General features: G+C 39.6%; 1 non-coding gene across 1 annotated transcript; it reads left to right on the forward strand.

The window, feature by feature from the left end:
* The first annotated feature begins 8420 nt into the window (after positions 1-8420).
* Positions 8421-8562, forward strand: LOC129506492 (U4 spliceosomal RNA). Its single transcript, XR_008663817.1, has one exon. It is a non-coding gene; the product is annotated as a U4 spliceosomal RNA (small nuclear RNA).
* The last annotated feature ends 11420 nt before the right edge of the window (positions 8563-19982 follow it).

The following is a 19982-nucleotide window of genomic DNA, read 5'->3' on the forward strand; positions in this document are numbered from 1 at the left end:
TGTTTTAGGTGTCAGTGTGTCCATTGCAGATCTGCCTGCCTGTCACTTAGTGAGAACAGCTTGATGAGTAAGTGAAGGAGCTAGCAGAACCGAAATGTGAGACTTCCTCCTCTGGTTCCTCTGGTCCAGGGTTCTCCTTCCAACGGAGGCACTTCACATCAGGGCATGTGTGGCAGGAAAGGACTAGCAACTCAGGGCATGGAGACACTTTAGTTCCAGACACAGGCATTGAATGCCCACTCTGTCCCAACCATCATGCTAAATGCCGAGGATGCTAAGAAGGAGCCCTGAGGACAGACCTTGGGAGATAAGGTACCTAAACAGACAATTCCAAAATAATGTAGAATGCACTATGTGACGGTGCCTTGCAGGATCCTTCATAGGAGGTGGTTTCCTGGACAGTGACACGTGACACTGGGTCTTAAAGGACTAGCAGGGTTGCTGGTTGAAAGGAGCTTCGGAAGGTCAGTTTGGGTGGAGGACAGGCATGAACACAGACACTAGGAAGGAAGTGTGGGGGAGGGTCAGACCAGAGGAAACCTCCATAGTTTGATATTTCTGCGAGCTTCAATTCAAAGTCTGGGGAGGTTGGTGAGAGCCAAGGAAAGCTACCCAGAAGGAGAGGAGGAAAGATGCAAAATCTAAGGATTTTTAGCCTAAGCAAAGACAAGCAAACAGGTTGTGAAGCTCTAGATAAGCAGGTCCCCCAAGACAGTAGACTGTTTACAAGGGCATCAGTATGGTAGATGCTGGTTCTAGCCCAGGAGCTGTGGCTTTGCACCCTTTGTATGCTCCATGTAGATTGTGGGATATAGGACAAGCAGCCGGAGGGTGAATCCTCTTACAGATTATGGGAGGGTCAGGGATTCTGGGCTAATCAAACTGAAGACTGCTTGGCATGTCCTCAAAAACACTGTCCTTTAGAGATCCCTGATTGTCCCTAAGCCCCTTTCAACCTTATGGCTTTATTTGCTTAATCATGATTTTCATGTTTACTAACAGAATTCAGTAAAACTGTAAGGAATGAGAATCTTTTAAGGTAATTGTTTCACTAGCTAAAAAATAGATATATGATTACTTATAGAACATTCACAGAGTACAGGCAAGTTTGAGAAATAAATTTTAATTGTGTTATCAAATGGTAATCATTGGTAATATCTTATATATAACATGCAGTTTTATTTCGCATTTTTGAACTTATCACAATAAAGTGAATGTTTCCCACACAGAGAAGGTGGGTGTGCCAGTTACTGACTTTTTACCTCTCAGCTTTGAATTTACCTCTCTTTTCCTTGCTTGGTGATGCTGGAACTGGATCCTGTGGACATTTTTCCTTTGCCAGCTGGCTGGGTGTTAGGCTCTGTTAATAGAAGGTGCTGGTATGCCATTTTAAAGCCAAACAGGAGATGGCATTTTCCTTCCTATTGCTGGCCCTGGCGCCTGCGGATCAGTGTTAGGCTGGTAGTGTTAGTCTCAGCATCCTGCATGGACCAGCTCCACTAGCCTGCACTGTCCAGTAAGTTTTCCCACTACCCAGAAACCATTGCTATGGACCAGCTCCCCTTTGCAACCTCTGGCCTGTCTCTCCACGAGCTGGCAGGCTGCTCCTACATTTCTGGCCCACACTTCTGGCAAATGTCTTTGCCACAAACAGGCTGATTCTTACCCCTACACAGAACAAATCCTTAATTCCTTCCTCTCACTGCTCTCTAGATGTATTACTTCTGAACTCCTTAAGGTTTTCTTTTCCCTCTTTTAGTAATTAATCATGCTTACTAGTCTGGACATCTTTATATTAAATATTTCTGTCCAAGCTCTTGGCATTGTTTTTACTCCCTGACTGGCCCCTAAATGATGCAGTGGGAAGAAGAGAAGCATTGTAGATAATATGGAACAAAAGAATGGCTCCCCCCAACCTCACCGCCTTTTTCCTGCAAAATTAAATACATACATACACACACACACACACACACACACACACACACACACACACACTCCTATCCAAAGGCCATTGAGAATCACTAATTTTAAAAATTCTTTTTTTGTGGGCTAGGTCTTCCAGAAAGCAGACTTGGGACAGGCCCTTGTGCTATACTTTATTATTTATTAGTAAGTGCAATCACCAGGAGCAAGAATAAAAGGAAGAGTTGTTAAAGTAGGGAAGAAGAGAAACCTGATATGAAGACATATTAGCAAACTGGCTGCCCCTAGGTGTGGCTGATGGCTCAGCTTGCCAAAATTGAGAGAAGCGGCATAAACTGCTTTCTGCTCCCCACTGGTCCCAGGTGCATCCAAGGGGCTTGATACACATTCCAGTTTTTCACTGTGCAGATATGTCTTCACAATGATACATAAAGCTGCAGTTTCTGTGTACCTCTGATTATTTTTCTTAGAGCAAATCATTTGAAACCTATTTATGGTATCAAGATACAGGGAATGAGAATTTTTAAACAGAATTCTACTGGAAATTTCAGAAAACTAGAATTCCTTATTTCTGAATATTCTGGTTAATAGAAATTTTGTGTTTACTATGTTTTCCCTAGAGAGATGTCTTCATTGTGACATAGATGTGCCATTCACATAATAGCATGGTTTTGTGTGTACATGCATACATATACGCATGCATGTGGTAGGGAGGGATGAGAGAAGGAGGAACCACCAAGATGTATATTCAAACAGAACTTTTTGTAAATTGACATACATTTAATCACAAAATTATTATTCAATATCATAAAGTAAACATCTATTTACCTTCAAATTCTTAAGATTCTTCTGAATAACTTTTGGCTACTGAAATTATGCATACTGTGCCCCCTGGGCACCCCAACCTCACCAGATGGAAGAGCCAGAAAAGAGCAGCTAGAGGGGGAAGCACAATACCACTGTCCTTAAGAAAGTGCACACACTAGAAATTGGCTAAAACTGGACTCGCCTAATTAGTCATCCTCACTAAGAGGCAAGAGGAGAACTGGGAATGGGAAATGAAGCCAAAAAATTCAGAGCCAGGTAGGCCCAGGAAGTAAGGTATGAAGAAATGAAGAAACAACCAGGCAGGGGGACTGGGGCTTTTCAGAGAAGAGAGCCACAACACCCCAATCTCTTACCAGTATTTACAACTAGTGTGGGTAAAAGACCCTGAGTTAAGGGCCTGGGCCAACCAGCTGACCGTGAACAATGCCTGTATTTATTGCCTACCAATTCTACTCCCACCTTGGCATCCAGATTTACCTTCCGGAGGGTTCTCCTAACCCTTAAGAGAAAGTTAGACTGCCCTTTGGTTGAGGGGATATCAGTGTCTGCAACTTTTCCTCAAAAAATCACTATGAATTTCTTTCCCTGATGCATAATTTACAAAAGACGAGAGGTGAATGCACTATTACTTGCATGATTCTGATGACAGTGGGAATTCTGATGGGGCAGCACAGCACGAAATGCAGGAGTTGTGACACCTAGAGTCCTCTGCACGTATGTGCTTGTGGGTCAAGCATGCATGACCACCCTACACAGATCTTCTGGCCTTCATGCTCTAATTGCAGATTTCTTGCCTCCATTTCACTTGCCCAAGATTGGATTCAACAGTTTGGATTCAGTATCTACTTCAACTTCAGCCATCTATGGGACTGGCTCAGGTTTTTCATCCATGGTACTTCACCCAAATCAATCATAAAAATTGGTAAGAAGGAGTTCTGGGCATTCCAGTTTTATTCCCAATAAAAAGTCCTTTTTCCCTGCAGTATTTGAATGAGTATGAGAAATTGGCATTTGCCTGCTTTCTTGGCTTTTCAGCTCACTTGGTGAATTTGAATTTTTGTACATTCAGCTTGACTGCTCTGTTGGAGAAGTCAATGGAGATTCATGGGACTATCCTCCCCAATAAAGATGTCTTCTTGGAATCAAAGTGATTCTTCCCAGGGCTTGTAACATCTGATGGGTGGCGAGTACTTGCCACATATTGGAGTCACAGTTCCCTTTGGAAATCTGTTGAAAGTTATGAACTCTCTCTCAGAAAAATGCTCAGATACATAAAACTTTACACACAATCAATCCTCAGTACTCATGGCCCCCTTTTGGAAACCTGTCTCTGGGCCCAGGTTTTAAAAATCTCCAACTTAAGTAAGACAAATAGAAAAATAGCCCAAGGCAATATTATGATCAGGAGATAAAATTGAATGGTCTGTATGTGACATATAAACTGAATGTGAGAAGGACTTCCAGGAAAGTGGTAGACTCTGCAAATAGGATTAAAAAGTAGGATCAATCGAGGAGTTGTGTGATCCAATGGACATGCCCCAGATCTTTGACTATCAAGGGCTCCAAGAAATGGCTCTCTTGGTACTTGCTTCCTACCCAAACGAAAATTACACATTTGGTGTCTCAACAGGCATCCAGTAAACACTTATTTTGAGATGAATTGAAACTTGAATTCTCCATATGGGCACCATTTCTTTGTTGCTATAGAAAGCCTTACCACCCGTGTGGCAATCATCTGGTTTGGTGAGAAACAGACCATGAAGCCAGTGAATCAACTTAAGGATAGATGTGGAGTTTTATTTGTAAAATGACTCAAAAGCTTCCAAAGTTGTGGAATACAAGAAATCTGAGTTGTGGATAGAAGAAAATTTGAAAAACCTAAAACAATGGGAAACAGTCTTGTCTGTAACAGCAAATATAAGTTTAAAGTATAATTTAACAATACCATCAATTTAAAACCTAGAATTACAACATTCTTAATTTTTTTCCTTCGGCAAATATTCAGAGGGAGCCTGCTGTATTCTAGATATGTTGTAAATCCTGCAGATCTAGACCTTTGCAAAAGTGAGCATGACAGATCTAGACCCTGTCCTTATAGAACTTAATCTAGAAGACTGCAGAGACCACCACCCTGGTCATTCTGTAGATGAAGAGAGCAAGGCCCAATAAGAGGGGAAATGATCTGTCCAGGATCACACAGCGAATTAGGGACTGAATTATGACCAGAGCCCAGGGCTTCTGACGTTCCAAGAGCACAATCATATAAGAATTTGACCTGAAATTGAGGGGATTGTAAAATTTTACAATCAAACATGTATTGAGTTTTCTACTATATTCTGTACCAGTCCTTGGTTAAGGGCCAGATATACTGAAATATATAATTAACAGTTTCACCTTCTAAGATATGGTGGCTAATATAAATTTGCTTGTAAAAGCCAATGATTTTAGTAGGGTGGCTTTTTATATTGACAAGATGCAAACAAACGAGCTTAATTTCGGGGATCACAGTCAATTCTTGGAAAAATAGCAAAAAAGGAAAACAAAAGAGGGAGGAGACAATGGCAGCAATAATAATGTCGAGCAGAAATTGAGTCATGTTTTGGTGGGGGAAGTATTTTACTCAGAGGAGATCGAGTTCTCCTCTGTTACCTCATAAACCACACTGGCAAAAGAGTACCTACAGCCCTGAGAACCCCCACATTTGCACAGCTTGGTCCTCACTGGAAGAGGAGGTGATGGAGATAGCATCTGAGGGGGATAGCATCTGAGTGCAGCTACCTGAGGGGGGAAGAACCCCTGGCCATAAATACTTGGGTGAGATAGAATTTCTAACACACTCTGCGCCCGGGGCATGCAGGTGGGCCTTTGAAATCCTTCCTGTGCTTTGGCAGCAGTGTGGTGCCTCTCTGGCACCTTTATTGATGTATCCATTAGAAAGTGACATGATTTGCTTACTAAGTTTCTGTTTAATTTGCATCCTAATGTTCTATCATTAGGATATAAGTAGAAGCAAAGGGAACTGAGCAATGTAGAAATTCCCTCTGGGGATCTGGTCACTCAGCCTCATGAACTGAGAGGGCTGCAGCCTGCAGAAGCAGGTACCCGAGCAGATCCACCCCATGGAACCCACTGCCGCATTGGATGGGAAAGCCTGAGGTGTGGGAACATGGCCTTCATGGCATGTGTTCCATCTGAATCCAGTCAGTGCTCACTGAGGTTGGTTCTCAGTATCTCCAGGAGGTCCTTGGTGCTTCAGGTTTGGCATTTTTCCTCCCTGGGGTTTGGATCAGCTGAGGTTGGCGTCACAGCTATTGCCTCCTGGCATATGTGTACTGCTTCAGAATCTTCTGTCTTGGGCTTGGCGCCTTAGGAGTGGAATCTTATAAGGAACACCTGGGAGCCAGACATTCCTTAGTTTCCTTAAATCCTGCCATGAGTTAGATAACATGTCTGAATTTCGGGGAGCTTTTATCTGGAGTATGGGTGAATTGTTAATTTGAAAATTGTTGAGAGCCCTAAATGAGATAATATACTTACAGTGTCTGACACAGTGCGTGAGTCAGCAAGTGCCTAAAAACAACACAGTTCCATTCTTTTCTGTGAGTGCCTTGTTTGGTTTCTGAAGTTCTCCAACTCCCAAATGAAGGTTCTGTGGGGACCAAGCACCAGATTCCTGAGTATCCAAACTGCATTTTTCTCTGGCCCACTCTCTAGAATGAAATTTGCCCAGATTGGCTGCTGCTTGCAAATGGGCAAAAGTATTAAATGATTTGTTCAGGAAAAAATTCTGTTCAGGAAAGAATGTGATCCAGCCCTCCTCTTCCCTCTAGCCAGAGCTGAGAGCCCCAGCTGTGTGTACATAACACGAGGGCTGTGAGCACACTAGAGAGCAGCTAGTCCAACCTTCTCAGTTTTAAGATGAAGAAATCAAGGGTGAGGATGTACCCAAAGCTGTAGAGCCACTTAGTTGCAGAATTAAAGAGAAGAACTAATGTCTCCTGTTTTTGTGGAGATTTCATCATCTTCAAAGTACTTTCATGTGTTTTATTTTATTCGATCCTCTCTACAATTTTGAGAAGAAGACAAGGTATTAGCATCCCCATTTTACAGATGAGCAAACTGAGATGCAAAGAGGAAACAGTTCAAAGTCTCAAACCCAGGTTTCTGAATTCTGAGTCTAGTTATCTTTTCTAGGCCCCACTCAGGTGCCAGTACTCTTCTGATTAGTTCTGAAAACCATGTCCATGGCCCAAAGCTGGGATACCTTCTGTATCACTGGTCTGCTCTTTGTCAGGGAGGAAATATTCACGTCACTTTTGTCTGAGAGTTCCAGACAGTCTACCAGAAATACTTAAGTTTGAATGCTTCCTGTTGGAACCCTGGCTTCCCCTTCCCTCCTAGGACCCTCTGTAACTCTCCTCACTGTGCTGCTGAGAGGCCTCGATGTCTGAAATTTGAGGGCTTCACACTTAATCTGCCCCTACTGGTGTGTGTGTATGCTGGCTGGGGAGAAAGCCTTCGAGGACTGGTGGAAAAGCTGCTGCTAGCTGTGCTCACCAGTTCAGGGACCATGGAGTTTCTTGTCTTGTTTTCCTGAAGACCAAAATTGGGCCCAAGGGAGAAACTGCAGCAAAGTGAATTTGGGCAGATGTCTAAGAAGTCCCACAGGGGCACTTGGGTGGCTCAGTCGGTTGGGCATCTGCCTTTGCCTTGGGCCATGATCCCAGGGTCCTGAGATCAAGCCTCTCAGTGGGGGGTCTGCTGCTTCTTCTCCCTCTGCCCCTCTTCCCATGCTATGTCTCTCACTGTCTCTCTGTCTCTCGAGATGAATAAATAAAATCTCAAAAAAAAAAAAAAAGAACTCCCACAAGCAGAGCTGTTCAACCATGGAATTAGCTTTCTGGCCACAGGAGGAAGAAGAGCAGAAACAGAGTCATTTGCTATAAGTCCTGTAGACTAGATTCCTTCATCAGGAGTAGAGTTTGGTCTAGAATTTGAAATCTAAAGTCCTTCAGACTTCCAGGTTTGTGTCATTGCATTGTGATCATCTGTTCTTTCTGCCTGCCCATTTTCGTTTATCCTTCTTTTCTGGACCTCCTTCTACCATCAGCCAGTGTGGTTTGCAACCTTGTGGGCTCATGCTGGACTCCTCTCTTGCTCCAGGATAGATATATGTTCTCATTCTGGCCACTGTAACTAATCCAAGGAGGGGCATGACTCAAGTTCGTGTGATGAGAGAAGTCTCAGAATTTTGGTGGTTCCATTAGGAATAGAAGAGCTCTCTTCTGGCCAGACTTGCCGAGCCAAAAGATGTAGACCTGAGACTTTCAGGGGCCATCTTGCCCTCTTGAGAGAGAAGCCTGAAGAGGAAGCAGAGCAGAGAGATGGTGACTTGCATGTTTGTTGGCAGTGATTGGGAACCTGAACTGAGCCATACCCAAGGCTAGACACCCCCCCCCCGCGCCCCCACCGGACTTTGAGCCAGGGGATTCCTACTTTACTCAGGCTGGTTTGAATTGGACATGACTCAGTAATTCATTAAGACCTAAAATCCATCCCAGAGACCCAACCTCCCTAACTTTTTTGAATAAACACCTTCTAGTGCCTTTTTCCAAGGAGATTAGGGCTAGTTTCATTTATACTACTTACATTAAGTGTTTAAAAGTGTTAGCTTTGCGCAGTGGCAGTATCATAGCCAATGAGGTTTATCCAAGGTGCAGTTATTGCTAAGTGTTTAAAAGTGTTGTTTTATGTGGTTTGTTTTGTTAGCATTTTGAATTTTTAGGCAATTTTTGGCATCACAGTGCTGTTATAAATTAAGGTTCTGGTTTGCAGTTTTCATTCATATGACATCCATAATAGAGTTTTCATATTTTGGGATGTAGGTAATCACACTTTCCCACCTAGAAGACTAAGGTGATATATATGTTTACCTTTGGAAAGTACGTAGAGAATTTTGCTATGGCAAGTATTCCAAGTCTTTTTCATCTTGATCACTAATACAAGATTTATGTTTGCACTCACAGAATATGACAAGCTAATAAATTAGACTTGCTGACAACCCTTCAATAAAGGAACTATTTTTCTACAGTTAACAGTCCTTTTTAGATCTTAATAAGCTTACTTAGTGTTAATCATCTTGTCATTGGCAAAACTGTCTCCTAAAGAATAGAAACTCTAATGAAGATTACCCATATTAAAAATGCTTTTCTTCTTAGGCATAATTCTTTAAGTGAAACACATACACGAAATCAACATACTATACAGGCAGTGCTTACTTTTTATGGCAGCAAAGAAGTATAAAATTAACTGAGCAAGTCATTCTTAATAACCATGAGAAAAAATTACAATTGTTTTTGTGACCTTTAAAAATTTGTGTCAAAACAGTAAAATCTGTCTTACTGTTGCTTGCAAATGTATAGAGTTTAAAAATGTAAAACTAATACTTAGTGTATTATAATTTAAAACATTAGAAACATAGGTAATTAAACCGTTTCCTTGCAAAAAACTGATCAAAAGTATTTAAAACAGTGCTTGCCTTCTTTTTATCATATACCTTATGATGTGGAGCAAACATCTTTTCTATGCATTGGTGAATTGTTAAACTTCTTTCTGAGTTTGGGTCAGCTTCCAGCATTTTCTCCTTCGTACTTTTAATGATATAAAATATCTCCAAGAGTTCCTTATGTGTGAATTTTTGTTGGTGTCACTTCCTCTGGGACTTCATCTTTTTCATCATAAACAAAATGGAAGGGGGGTGTCTGTCGAAATCCTGCCTATAAATGAAGTCTAGGACTCTGCCAGCATTGAATAAATAGACCTACTTAAGCTCCATAGACAGTCATTTTGAAACCTAGCATCAGGATCCAGCTCAGTGTTAGAAATTATAGTGCTTTCCTGCATTTTCAGTATTTCTTATTTAGATCATGTCTTATTTTATTGTATGCTCACATGTTCCTCATTATTCTCTGAGTTAGGCTTGGCAGAAACAATTATCCCCACTTTAGAAATAAAGCAAATGAAGGCCCAAATAATGAAATTGTGGCAGCAATTAACAGGATGTTAACCAGCCCTATTTTCTCTTCTTGGGCTCAGAGCTAAACTACATTTCCCAGCCCCTTATAAGTAAGTAGAGCCATGTGACTAGTTCTTACCAAATGAATGTGAGAGAAGGAATGTGTCATTTATGGGCCAGGACAGTTAAGTGGGGGTGAGGCTTCTGCATTCATTCCTTCCTTCCCCTCCTACAGTGACCTTGGAGACCACCTGTGAGGATGGTGGAACCACAGTGGAAAGAGCCTGGGTCTCCGCCTGGGTCACTTTTTGGAGGAAATCCATCCAACCTACTTTGTACTGTGATATAAGTGACAAATCCTCGTTTGTCATGTTAAGCCCCTGAGATGGTAGCTAGAGCCTTTTGTCATGAGGTCTACCCTGACTAATTCAGAAGTAGTTAAGTGATCTGTTCAAAGTCACACAGCTTGTCAGTAACAAAGGCAGATCATGAAAACAAGCCTCTCAAATCCTGTGGTATGTATAAAGGCCTGACTGTTCTAGTGGTCTAAGGAGTTGACAGATCTTGTGAAGAGGTGGTTGTAAGTTAGCAAAATAAATACAGGCCCTGCTTTTCTAAACCTTCCCATCTAGAGCTCCTCTTGGTGACTATTCTTGGTAGGTGGTGAATGCATCCTTTGTATTTGGTCCACATCAAATACATCAAGAGATTACAACTATAACTGTATTGTAAATTAGCAAAGATACTTAGGGTCTGTTGGATTTCCTCTGTCCATCGGAAGAAAGTGAAGTGTTTTTTTTTTTTAACCAGAAAATGCAATTCAAAGACCAACAAATGAGAGTAAACTTTGTCATTGTAGCCATCCTGTCTTCAAGATCTTCAAGTCTTCAAGATCACATCTCAAGGCTGCTTTTAGGAAGCACTTCTATGTGGATCTTGTTACATTTCATAGGGATGAGGCATGGGTTCTCTATCCTTTAGGACAGTAGAGGAAGGAAAGGAAAAATGCCATTTCAGAAAGGAAGGATCTGGTCATAATGATACTGCCCTTCGTTATTTTTATTTTTCAAAATCAGCTCTTGGTTTACACTGGAACTTATAACAATATGGAATTGGGAGAACTGATTTCAACCAGGATATTAACTTCTCACTGAAAAAAAATTAGAAAAAAAAAGAAAAAAATTAGAAATTTGGAGAAGCTACATTATTTAACATGACACCAATGGCATTAAATAAATTATCGGTTCAGTGTAGTCAGAAGTAGCTTTGGAAAAATATTTATCCTAGTCTTGTGAAGTCTATGGCAGGCTGCACAATGGGAAAGCTGGTCTTTGAAAAGATCATATTTATTGCTTGGCACTTGACTTGCTCACAATCAGCATGATCCAGCATAAGACAGGGCACACACAATCTCAAGTGGTTCACCCTCTCTTTGAAGTGTTAACAGGTCAATAACAATTGTTTGAAAAGTCTAAAGGTGTTTTCCCAAATGCCATTTGTCAATGTTACAGAGTTCTTCTCCCCACTCCCCTGCTAACTCTCCTTTTTCATAATTTCTACCCCAGAGGCAAACTTGTTGGTCATCAATAGTAACATTTTAAAGAGTTGTCAAAAGCACTTTCAGAAGCATTAATTCTAAGTTTGCTAAGTAAGCAATCAACGTTTAACCACTCTCTTCAACCACTTTTTCCCCTTGTTTAAAAAATATGTACTATATATTGAATACTTACATATATTTGTATCAACAACACACAACAACAGTGGAGTGAACACCCATTTATAAACATTACTAGTATCCCCCGAAGTCCCTACTGCCATCCACCTTCCTCCCCACATAAGAAACCTTTATCCTAAATTGGTTTTTATTATTCCCTATGGATGTAGCCCTGAATTTTATATGTATTTATCCCTAAATAATATAATTATATAGTTTGAATTTGCACTTTTTTGCATTTAGTATCAATGTAATTATATTGTATATATTCATTTGCTTCCTCTCCTCCACTATGTTATTTTATGTACCTGAGATTCAACCTATGGATGCATGTAGCTCCTATATTGGTTTGAACTGTATGAATTTGCCACAATTTATTTATCCGTTACTATTGATGTATAATTGGGTAGTCTCTGTTCTTTCTTAAAGCAGTATAGCTATAAACTCTGCTGTGTGCATCTCACTCTACACACATGCAAGAGGTGCCCTGGAGCAGTAGATCTTATACTTCAGTGTGTTTTGCATTGACTGGAGCACCTACAAAAATCCCCAGACTTGATCGCCAAAGGATTCTGACAAAAAATCCTGAGGTGGAGTCCAGGCTTCTGCATCTTTTCAATCTCGCCATTGATTCTGAGACACGTGGTCCACTGACTTTCCCTTTGAGAACCACTGCTTGATGTACATACCTAGAGATAGCTGTATTGTAGAGTAGGCATATGTGTAACTACTTTGAAATTCAAAATTAGCTTCTAAAATGGTTATGCCTCTGATACTCCACCAAAAAAAGTGTAACAGTTTTCACTGTTTCACATCCTTGCCAGCATCTCAGCATTGTTCATGTTTGCTAATCCTGTGGGGTTTCATTGTGGTTTTCATTTATTTCTAATTATTCATGAGATTAGGCATCTATTCATATTGTCTTACTTGACATCCTTGTTTCTTCTTTTCCTAAGTACTGTCCAAAACTTTTTCCTCGTTTTCTGTTGAGTTATCCTTTTCTTATTGATTTATAGGACAGATTTCTCCTCTTAGTCAGAAATGTGATGGAAGAAGGCAGAAGAGATGAGATATGAGGAAGACTCCACCACCATTGCTGGCTTTGAAGATGAAGGGGCCCACAATCCAAAGAACGTAGAGTGACTGGCCTTTCGAAGCTGAGAACAACTCTAGCCCAACAGCCAGCAAAGAAATGGGAACCTCACTCCTGTAATTGCATGGAACTATATGCTGCCAATAACAAGCATGAGCCAGGGATCACATTCTCCCCGAGAGCTTCATAATAAGAATAGCAATCCTGCCACCTTGGTTTTAGCCTGGTAAGACCCATATAGACTTCTGACCTATAAAACTGTAAGATAATAAATTGTGTTTGGTGTAAGCTGCTAAGTTTGTGTTAATTTGTTATGGCAGCAATAGGAAACTAATACAAAAAGAATGTGAGCTTTCCAGTTGAGTGCAGTGTTTCATATTTATCCACCAGATGAAGTTTCTTAATTATGTTTAGATCTACTATACTCTTACTAATTATCTGTCTTATGAATAATTGAGAAAGATACAGGTGGATTTTTCTCAGTTTCTCTTTGTAGCTCTGTCAATTTTTACTTTATGTGTTTGAAAGCCATTTTATTAAGAATATAGTTATTAAAATTGTTGTAGTTAGTAACTTCCATATTTTAATCCACCCAGAAAATCTTTGTAATTTAACTGGACAGTTTAGTCTTTTAAATTTATCCAGATTTGTGAGATGTTTGAGTTCATTTATTGCTCCCTCATTTTGTGTTTTTCTTTGTCCTTCTTATTGTGTTTATCTTTTTTCTCCTTTCCTGCCTTTCTTTCAGGTTTGATTGTATTTGTTTTTCCCTAATTCTCTTTTCCCTTTCTCCAAAGTTGGGAGTTTTATACTTGCTATGTTTTTACTGACTTCCTTAAACATATAAGTAATTAATGTTTTTAAATAAAAAGTAAGTACATTTATACTTTATAGAGTATGTTTTCACCTACTTTTACCTATATATTTATCATTTTCTGTGCTCACATTTTTTCCTGGAACATCCAACTTTCATTTGTGTTCATTTTTCCTCTGTCTGCCTGAAGAATATCACTTAGAATTTCCTTTAATGTTGGTATTTTGATGGAAAACTCTGATTTTGCTCATCTGAAAGTATCTTTGCTCCTGGAAGATAATTTTATTAGGCATAAAATTCTATTTTAAAAATCATCTTTTTCCTCTCAGGACAGTAGGTTGTTTCCTTGTCTTCTGGATTGTATTGTGGCTGTAGAAAAATCAGCTGTCAGCCCCAGTGACATTCCTTTACAGATGAATCGTCTTTTTTCTGTAGCTGCTTTTAGTATCATCTTTTCCTCAGTGTTTTGAGATTTTATTTTGTTGTCCAAAGGTGAATTTCTCCTGCTTGAGGTGTTTTGGGGTCTTGGAATTGAAGATTAGTGTCATTTGTCAGTTCTGAAATTTCTCATCCGTTATCTTCGGAATCTCTCTTACGTTTTCTTTCACCTCTTTCTGTAATCCTGGTGACACATAAGTAAGACATCTTCACTCCATATTCCATATAACTTCTCTGTAATATTTTCATCACTTCTCAATTGTTTTTGATCTGTGTGGCATTGTGAATAATTTCTTCAGCTCTGTCACTGCTTGTTCTCTCTTGAGCTGTGTTTTTTCCATTGAGTTTTTATTCCAGTTATTTGATATCTTATTTGTAGATATTCCATTTGGTTCTTTTTCAAATCTATTTATCATTTTTAAGATTCCAGGTCCTTTATTTGAATTAAATAGTTTAAAACATAATTATTTTTATTTTGCATCTGAAATTCCAGTATTCTCCTGATTGATATTTCAATAGCTATCTGTGACATCTTGTTTCTTTACTGATGATAATGATATCATCATTTTACTATGAACTTCAATTTAATAGATATTTCGAAAGCCTTGGTTCTGAGTATGTTCTTCTCTAGAGGGTTTAGCATTTGCTCATCCAAATTCCTTACACCATGTTAAACTAAATTTTTGGCCTGACTTTTTCAGAATATTCTGAAAGTGTGATTTGTGGTGAAAATCTGTATGTGGGCCTATCTGTGGTTATAAAAAGTTTTGTTTCCCCCCTTCCCATTGCCAAGGTCAGGAAAGGCAATTTTCTTTTAGTCCTCCTCTGTCCCCTTCTGCAGGTGTTTAGTTCACTGTTCCTCTTATGATATAACTCTTAAGAATCCCAGATATATGCAGGGATCTCCTACTCAACTGTTGACCTTGCATGGGCTGTAAGTTTTATCTTCTGTCTCCCTTTGCCTGTACAATTGTTAAAATGGAAGCTCAAAGTCACCAGAATTCATCAGAAGCTCTCCAGAATGAAAGTTGACCTCATTGCTCTGCAGACTCCTACTTCCACTATATTTTTGTCATCTGAGGATTCCTTATTTTATTTCCAGCTCAATAATGGATTTCTAAAGGAGTTTTTTATAGTTTATCCAAGGAGTTCTATTTGGGGTTTCTAGTACACCATATTGTTGGAAGGAAATTTCCTCAAAAAACCTATTATATTCATTTACCCACTTAAGATTTATTGCTAAGCACCCAGCATTTAAAGAATAATAAAACCCAGTCTCTGCTTTGAAAAAGATGGTAGTGTTGGGGGCTGGGTTCTCTGGGATTTCTTATCTGAATTAATAATGTTTCCTGCATTTACTTTATGTGAGAACATATAGCCAGTATATTCTCAGAGAATCTAGTAGTTATGTAATATGAATGCATAAGTGTTTGTTGAATGAATGCACAAATTAAATATTAATTGATTAATGAAACAAGTTAGCCTTAGTTGTGTTTCACTAAAGTCTTTTTTTTTCCTGAGCCTAGTGCAGTTCAGGAAATACAGAAGAGAAGCCTTACCCAGGAGAATGGGTAAGCCATGCTCACAACCCCTGCAGCATTTCCGCTTTGTTTTGTTTTTCTTAGATAGGTTTTGTTAGTTGTCTGTGGCACAGTCCTAATGAGAACTGAGAGGCATCAGTACATAACATATGTTGAACTATTCCAGTTGGATCTAATACATCACGTTCAGTAACAACTCCTTCAGTCTCCTAATCGCTTCCTGATTCTGTCATAGACTTCTCTGCCAAGTGAAGATAACGTCTCATGACAGGCAGACATGCTGTGGCAGGGGGGCTGAGGGGAAGACAAACCTAGCATTTCTAACTCATGCTTGGAAACACAGGTAATCATTCATTTCCATGCAATTGCTTATCGTGTAGAAACATTTTAAATTTAGTCTTGATGATTCTGATGGACAGGAGCTGTTGGAAGGACCTGAGGAATAATTAATCTAATACAATGGTACCAGCAAAATGAATATTTTATATCACTGTCAAGCCACATAGAACCATTCTGTAGCTGATGGGTAATTTGGGTTGGGCACAAGTTGAAACCCTTCTTCACTGAAACAAGAGATTCTTCCTTTATCTCAAATATAATTATCCATTTAAATGTCATGGGTCAATTTATTAACACTTTATTCATTGGGGTATAACCTTTATTAGGCTTTATTGCTACCAGAAATTATATCCTACACAAATACAATAGAGATTTAAATGTTCTGGAGAATGAGCTGATGGTTCCTGCCTTTATGGTGTCGCTCAGTAATGGACCTTGACCAGCAGAAGATTTGATAAGTATAAAATATTACTGCTTGATGCTAATTTGGTTCCTTTTTAATGACTGATAATCCTTGTCGATTTAGTGTGATCGTCACAATCCAGTACTGTTTCCCACCCTGGATGTGACTGTAACAGGAGCCATTAAGTGTGTGTCTGCATAATAAAATTAGTCAGGGAAGCTATGTACATTGTTTCCAGGCCTTTGGATTTCCATTATAGTAGTGAGGCTTGTTGAAGTGAAAAGTCTGCCATCAGCTCAACCAAGTCCCTGGCTCCTTGGATGATATGCAAAGGACTGATGATGACTATGTTAAGAAATCAGTTCTTAGAGTCCTCATAAATTCATCATGTATAAATAGGAGCTGTAGATTTTGAGCTAGCAGAGATGGTTTGGTTGCTGATTTGCCTAACAAAGCTTTACACAGCTCCAAAGCTTAAATACATAATCAGTCTTTCACAGCTAAAATTTTAAAGGGAGAAGCCTCTCTTCAGTTTGGAGATTTATCACTCCTTTGGAAGGTTGCTGTATTATAAAGAAGTTGGAATTGCTCGACATCTTTGAAAATAATTTAAATGTATGATCTGATCCCACTGCGCCCTTGTAGGGATTTCTGAGACTTGAGAGGAAGGCAGAGATAAGGACCTCATCACTATGTAAAGGCGCTGAAATAAATAAGTGCATCTGCCCTGTTCCCCTTCCCAGTCCCCCAGCTTATATGGGATCAAGTTCAGATTCCTTTCTTCTAAAGCTGCTCTCACGTGAGTGCCCAGGAACTACCTCCCTACAGCCTGGAGCCTGCCAGGAGAAAAGTGGAGACTGTATCAAAGAAGGACCTGTTTTGCTTCTGAATTAAGTAGCCCTCCTTTTAACAGGCCAGAAATTTATGTTCTAAATGTTCAGAAAGTCTGGATGGAGAGCAAGAAGGTAATCGAATGTAAAGGCAACATCGGGATCTTCCTAACAGAGGACTTGTTGATGATGTTATTGTGTGGCATTAGCGAAAGGTTTTTTGTTTGCTAAGCCCTCTGGAGTCATTAAAACTTGGGTTATTAGAAATGAGAATGCTTGTTCAGCATTAGAGTATAGAGCAAGCAACCATTCATTTTTTAACACTAAGTGTTATAGTAAACCAACAGTTCATGGTTTAAAAAAGAAAAAAATAAATTAAAAACAAATAGAAAACATAATGTCTGTATAGTAAGTGTCTATTATCATCTCTCCTCTGCAGGGTTGCTTTTTGATTACAGAATATTAAGCAAATCAGAACACGAGGTTTGTTCCATGGTAGAGATGGGACTGCCGTGGACTTGGCACCCTTTGTCCATCGGGAAGCTCCATTCTTCCTGGCTGTATTCCAGCCTCTTTCTTCCTACTTTGACCAGCATTGTCTCCCTAGACAGAGCCAAGAGCTTGTGCCCCTGCCAGCAGCCTCTAGAAAGTAGTAGTGTTGCATGGTCTTTGGGAAAGTATTGTAGAAGGTAACCCAAGAGCAGCCTGCCTCTTCTCTATCCCACCCAGAAATGGGCAGTGGCAGACCTGAGGGGATGATGGGCACTTCTGTGAGGCTTGAAGAGGACACATTTTCCCCAAGCCAGAGTAACCCCTACAAGGGTGACCTTAATTTCTGAACACTGTGTCTTGTAGACTTCTCATGAATATAACAAAGGCTAGACTTTTTAAAAAAATCAAATAAAAATGATGGCTCATCATTTGCCATCTCGATACCTACAGCTGTTCTTTTCTGTTTGTCCATTTCTAGATTATAAACTCCATTAGAGGGATGTCTTGTTCTCTTTTGTGTCTTTAGCCCCTGATTGTGATTAAGCATGCAATATTTGTTGACTGATCAGTTGCTTTCTCCAGCCTATCTGTAATCTGCCCATCCTTAAAATCCCTGATCAAGTCCTCCATAAAGACTTCTCAAATAATGTCACAGTGTAGCAGTGCCTCAGAATGCATAGCACTTATAGTGTACATCACTCATTAGGAAATTGGTCAGGAAATTACTTAGCATCTTTACTATTTGTGTTTGTGTTTTATTTTGCCATTTACAGTTTTGTGGGGGTAGGCATCTCGTCTAACTAGATTGCAAAATTCTTGAGAAGGCCATTATCATTTTGTGGTGCCCCATAGTTATAGTGCTCTCTTAGATCAGTGCTTGGAGCATTATAAATATCTAATAAATGTTAACTATCAGCTAATAGTGCCTAGCCCAACACCTCTCATATAATAAGCATGCACTGATTGTATATTGATTGATGAATGAGCTGATGATGGGAAATCTTAGGAAGACATCATTCAGTATATGCTAACCATTGCCTGTTATATGTGCGCACACACACACACACACCCTTCCTTCTAAGGGATCTGCCCCACCTCCTGTCATTAATGTTTCATTAGTCATTTCTCAAAGTGATCCTACCCTTCTGGTCATAGTTGACCAGACCAGAGTTGGTCATCTAACTCTAGGTTAACCCATTATTGGGCAAGTCCATGATCAAAATGATGAGTCAGGATAATCAGTTCCCTGTCATTTAGATAGGGAAAAAAGAGTCCTAAGTGGGTGTCAGTGGGTATTTTTGTGTGTGTGTGTGTCAGTGGGTATTAAAGCTGAAGAAATGTTTGAGAAGTGACAGCATTTGGGTGGACTAGAGTAGCCATGAGCCATGTGGCTCAAATTGATAAGAGGGCAAAGAAAGCCAGTCAGTACAATAAGGAAAACTAAGCAAGGCTGAGAAAGAAGCAGATGCCAAGGCAGCCAGAAACTGATCCTTTAGAATCCTGTCATTTCTAGTTCCAGTTCCAATTTAATTCCAGAACTCACACTTATTAGTATGGCTGCTATGTTTTGTTTTGATTTTTTTTTAAAAGAAAGAAAGCAACAGATGTTGGGGAGGATATAGGAATATTGGGATGCCGATGTGAATTTAAAATGATAGAACCACTGAGTCACCTGTCTGGCTCTATTGGTAGAGTACATGACTCTTAATCTCAGGGTCATGAGTTCAAGCCCCACATTGGGTATAGAGCCTAATTAAAAAAGAAAAAGAAAGAGAGAGAGAGAAAGAAAGAAAGAAGAAAGAAAGAAAGAAAGAAAGAAAGAAAGAAAGAAAACACTAAAATGGTACAACTAGCATGAAAAATAGTATGTCAGTTTCTCCAAAAATTAAACATAGAATTACTGTATGATCCATCAATTCCACTTCTGAATTTATACACAAAAGAGGTGAAAGCAGAGAAAAGATACTCATACACCCTGTTTATAGCAGCATTATTGACAATAGCCAAAGGTGGAAACAATCCAAGTGTCCTTCTGCAGATGAATGGATCAACAAAATGTGTTCTACACATACATGGAACATTATTACTCAGCTAAAAAGGAAGGAAACTCTGACATATGCTACAACCTTGAAGACATTTTCTAGTTGAAATAGGCCAGTCACAAAGAGATGAATATTATCTGATTCCACCTCTGTGAAGTACCTAGGAGAGTCAAATTTGTAGAGATGGAAAGTAGATTGGTTGTTAGGGCCAGGGGAGTTATTGCTGTAATGGATATAGAGTCTTAGTTAGACTAAGATAAGACCACTGTGGAGATGGATGGTGGTGATGGTTGCACAACAGTGACAATGTGCTTAATGCCACTGAACTGCATCCTTAAGAAGGGGTTAAGGTGATAAATTTTATGGTATGTGTATTTTACCACAGGTTTTTTTAAAGCTTTGGTTTTGGGTAACTTGAGTTAGAATCATAAAATTGTGCCAATTTTATGGATGTGAAGCATCCATTTTCCTGAAGACAAGAACAGAGATTCCCTCAAGCAAGTAACATCA

This window comes from Nyctereutes procyonoides, unplaced genomic scaffold, assembly GCF_905146905.1.
Source record: "Nyctereutes procyonoides isolate TBG_1078 unplaced genomic scaffold, NYPRO_anot_genome, whole genome shotgun sequence".
Classification (NCBI taxonomy): Eukaryota; Metazoa; Chordata; class Mammalia; order Carnivora; family Canidae; genus Nyctereutes; species Nyctereutes procyonoides.